This window comes from Oncorhynchus tshawytscha, linkage group LG27 (genome assembly GCF_018296145.1).
Source record: "Oncorhynchus tshawytscha isolate Ot180627B linkage group LG27, Otsh_v2.0, whole genome shotgun sequence".
NCBI lineage: Eukaryota > Metazoa > Chordata > Actinopteri > Salmoniformes > Salmonidae > Oncorhynchus > Oncorhynchus tshawytscha.
Genome location: NC_056455.1, coordinates 8107093 through 8111827, shown reverse-complemented (window position 1 = coordinate 8111827; position 4735 = coordinate 8107093). Strand labels below are relative to the sequence as shown.

The following is a 4735-nucleotide window of genomic DNA, read 5'->3' as shown; positions in this document are numbered from 1 at the left end:
TAATTTTAATCAATACAAATAATGTTTTCACTATTAGTGTGCTGTGTGTGTGCGTTCTGGACAGGTCTCCGCGCCTCTCGAACGCTCTGGAATAACGAGAACGTTCATTTGCATACGCCTCGCAGCCTGCGTCATTGCACAGGAATGCTGCGCTCTCTTGAGCAATGTAGTCGGAGAGTTCAAGAAATGGCTAGAAATCATGAGTGCTATTTTTTAGGCAATGGGGATGGTATATATTCTGGTACATTCAGTACCAGTACATTCAGATTCAAACATCGACTCAACGAGAATACTAAAGGGAAAAGAAAGCAAGAAAAGAGAAGAGATACGTTCAACAGACTTCTACATTCATAAACTGTAAGTAAAGGGGAATTAATTCAGGACCCTATTTTCATAATGGCTGTGACAGTTATAAACTTGATAGAATAAACAATGATGCTATGTTGGTTGTGTGGACACAGCTGATTTAGCTATAACATTATGCCAGAATATTTGGTTAACTAATAAAGAAATAATATTATAATGATATAATATTATAATAACATTCATTGGACAGACTATGCCTACATTTTCTTTTGTAGCATATTATTATTATAATTAGTTATTTGTTCATTTTAAGAAAGTCTGCTCTAATTCTGTGAAGATAACACAATATTATTCAGGAGTGTTCATAGAAAAAATGGAGGCCTGTTGTGAAAAGAGTTTCTCTGTAATAGATTAGCAGAAATGATTGTGTCTAACACTAATATATATATTTATATATATATATGTATATATGTATATAACACTAATATATAACACAAACATTGACAACAGTGTTGTTTTCAGACCGGGGTTCAAATGCTTATTATTGTTTTTCAAGGACTTTAAAATACCAGTACATTTTCAAATATAAGTAGTTGAATATTGGAATGTGTTTGGAAATACATTTGGAAAGTATTATCATGTATTTGAAAATACTCAAATAAGTGTATTTTAAAATTTAAATATTTAAATATTCCTTGCATTTGAACCAAGGATTGTTTGTTCCTAGGTGTATTTGAAATGTATTTGGAGACCAGTATTTGAAAATAGATTAAAATAGTATTGAAATAAAATGATTTGAAAATACTTTAATTAGAAGTCGCCACAATATTTGATTTTTAAAAAAACATTTATTTAACTAGGCAAGTCAGTTAAGAACTCATTCTTATTTTCAATGACAGTCTAGGAACAGAGGGTTAACTGCCTTGTTCAGGGGCAGAACGACAGATTTGTACCTTGATATGAACTTGCAACCTTCTGGTTAATAGTCCAATGCTCTAACCACTAGGCTACGCTGCCTCCCCAAAATACTCAAATACACAGAAAATAAGAATTAGAAATACTTAAATACGCATGTATTTGAACCCAGGTCTGGTTGTTATTCAAGTATATTTAGGCTAACATCTCTGTTGGTGGAGATTGTCATTACTTGCACCTAGATTTTCATAGAATAATATCATTTTCTAAAATATTATTTCATTCATTTGTAGGCAACTAACTCCAAACCACCAAGATGTCATCAGCTAAAGGCCCGTCTATCGGCATTGACCTGGGCACCACCTACTCCTGTGTGGGGGTGTTCCAGCATGGTAAAGTGGAGATCATCGCCAACGACCAGGGCAACAGGACCACACCCAGCTATGTGGCCTTCACAGACACTGAGAGACTCATCGGAGACGCAGCAAAGAACCAGGTGGCCATGAACCCCAACAACACCGTTTTCGACGCCAAACGCCTGATTGGCCGAAAGTTCAACGATCAGGTCGTGCAAGCCGACATGAAGCACTGGCCCTTCAAGGTGGTCAGCGACGGAGGAAAGCCTAAAGTTCAGGTCGATTACAAAGGTGAGAACAAATCCTTCAACCCAGAGGAGATCTCCTCCATGGTCCTGGTGAAGATGAGGGAGATCGCTGAGGCTTACCTGGGCCAGAAGGTGTCCAATGCAGTCATCACAGTCCCTGCCTACTTCAACGATTCACAGAGACAGGCCACTAAGGACGCTGGAGTGATCGCTGGGCTGAATGTGCTGAGGATCATCAACGAGCCCACGGCGGCAGCCATCGCCTACGGCATGGACAAAGGCATGTCCAGGGAACGCAACGTCCTGATTTTTGACCTGGGTGGGGGCACCTTTGACGTCTCCATCCTGACCATCGAGGATGGGATCTTTGAGGTGAAGGCCACAGCTGGAGACACTCACCTGGGCGGGGAGGACTTTGACAACCGCCTGGTCAGTCACTTTGTGGAGGAGTTCAAGAGGAAACACAAGAAGGACATCAGCCAGAACAAGCGGGCTCTGAGGAGGCTGAGGACAGCCTGCGAGAGGGCCAAGAGAACACTGTCTTCCAGCTCCCAGGCCAGCATTGAGATTGACTCTCTTTTTGAGGGCATTGACTTCTACACCTCCATCACCAGGGCTCGTTTTGAGGAGATGTGTTCCGACCTCTTCAGGGGAACCCTGGAGCCTGTGGAGAAAGCCCTCAGGGATGCCAAGATGGACAAGGCCCAAATTCACGACGTCGTCCTAGTCGGAGGCTCCACCCGGATCCCCAAGGTCCAGAAGCTCCTGCAGGACTTTTTCAACGGCCGAGAGCTAAACAAGAGCATCAACCCAGACGAGGCGGTGGCCTACGGCGCTGCCATCCAGGCGGCCATCTTGTCTGGCGACAAGTCTGAGAACGTCCAGGACCTGCTGCTGCTGGATGTGGCTCCCCTGTCCCTGGGCATCGAAACCGCCGGAGGGGTCATGACCGCCCTGATCAAACGCAACACCACCATCCCATCCAAACAGACCCAGACCTTCACCACTTACTCCGACAACCAGCCCGGGGTCATGATCCAGGTCTACGAGGGAGAGAGAGCCATGACCAAGGACAACAACCTCCTGGGGAAGTTTGAGCTCTCTGGGATCCCCCCTGCCCCACGAGGAGTCCCTCAGGTCGAGGTGACCTTTGACATCGACGCCAACGGCATTCTGAACGTATCAGCGGTGGACAAGAGCACGGGCAAAGAGAACAAGATCACCATCACCAACGACAAGGGCCGGCTCAGCAAAGAGGATATTGAGAGGATGGTGCAGGACGCTGACAAATACAAAGCTGAGGATGACGCACAGAGGGAGAAGATAGCTGCCAAGAACTCCCTGGAGTCGTACGCCTTCAATATGAAGAGCAGCGTGGAGGACGACAACATGAAAGGCAAGATCAGCCAGGAGGACAAAAAGAAAGTGGTGGACAGGTGCGACCAGACCATTTCCTGGTTGGAGAACAACCAGCTGGGCGACAAAGAGGAGTATGAGCATCAGCTAAGGAGCTGGAGAAAGTATGCCAGCCTATTATTACCAAGCTGTACCAGCAGGGAGGGATGCCCACAGGTTGCTGTGGAGATCAGGCACGGACCAGCTCTGGTGACAGCTCCCAAGGCCCAACCATTGAAGAGATTGACTAAAGTGAGGGAATTTTATAAAGGACTTTTCAAAATGCATTAGTATCACTGCATACAATTTACTATTCAGGAAATACTTTGTACTTGTAAAAACACACTGTACATCTGTTGATTCATACCATATTGCATTGCTGGACATTGCAAATAAAATGTATTTAAATATGTTTCTCGGTCTGTTGGCTGTTTTCTTGAATTCCTTCTCATCATAACACATTGATTATTCACATTTTTTACACAATACCATGAAATATTGTAAACAAAACTTTGATAGACGGCTAAACCACCAGAGAGAACAAGTGAAGACACCCTAATGGCCACAATGTTTAGCTTATCAACTCTTTATTCTGCGATAACATCTGATACAATCACTATGGTCCTTCTTGGAAAAAGAGGCACAAATACATTTCTGGCACATATAAAAAAAAGTTTTACAGGTCACATTTTTCCTTACTTTGTGCTTATTAGTGTCAAGCTCAAAGAACCAAATACTGCATATTTGACAGATTTTGGAGTATTTAAAGTGGAACTGACAGCATTTCAACTACTTTGCAGATATGAAACAAACAGACAATCATAATATCAGTAAAACATATCAAATTCCCAGTTTATGCTTCAAAACCAACTTTATAAGAGGTTTTTAAAAAATTGGTCCTATTTGACTCAAAATTCCATGTTGTACAGTAAGGTATTGTTGGCAGAATAGATGGATGCAGTTCAATGCATGATTAATATAATTCACCAATACATTTCTTGGTAGTCCAAAACATATTTCTATCAGGTTGTAAATTATGGCTGGCCTAGTACATTGTTTGCTGCCTCCACCCATACGGGATGCAGTGTTTCAGTTTCAATGACTTCATATTTTGAACAAAACGGACGACTGTAAATAAGGCTGGGAATTTCAATACAATGAAACTATAAGGTGTCTCACCCATACAATTATTATTTCATTCAATGAAAAACATGTTTTAAATTCAAATGTTACAACAACCTATCGCTAAGTTGTTGTTATTTGGTGATAAATACTGTTTGATTAGGGTCGCAGCATATTATGGACATCTGCAAGCGTAGCGGCAAAGGCTGGACAAATGATTGATCTATTTTGCTTTAAAACTTTAAGATGCTATATACAGCATATGAACATAAGTGGACATTATAAAGGGCCATATTCTTTCTAATAAAACAATGGCCAGTTTGAGTCGCAGTTGCACGTTGTTTTGTAAAAGAAATAGCCATTGTCTGGCGAATTCGTTGGGTACATTGACTT

At 42.1% G+C, this 4735-nt stretch overlaps 1 pseudogene; it reads left to right on the top strand.

Annotated features, from left to right (window-relative positions):
* Positions 1-206: 206 nt before the first annotated feature.
* On the top strand, positions 207-3632 carry LOC121841101 (annotated as a pseudogene).
* Positions 3633-4735: the final 1103 nt, after the last annotated feature.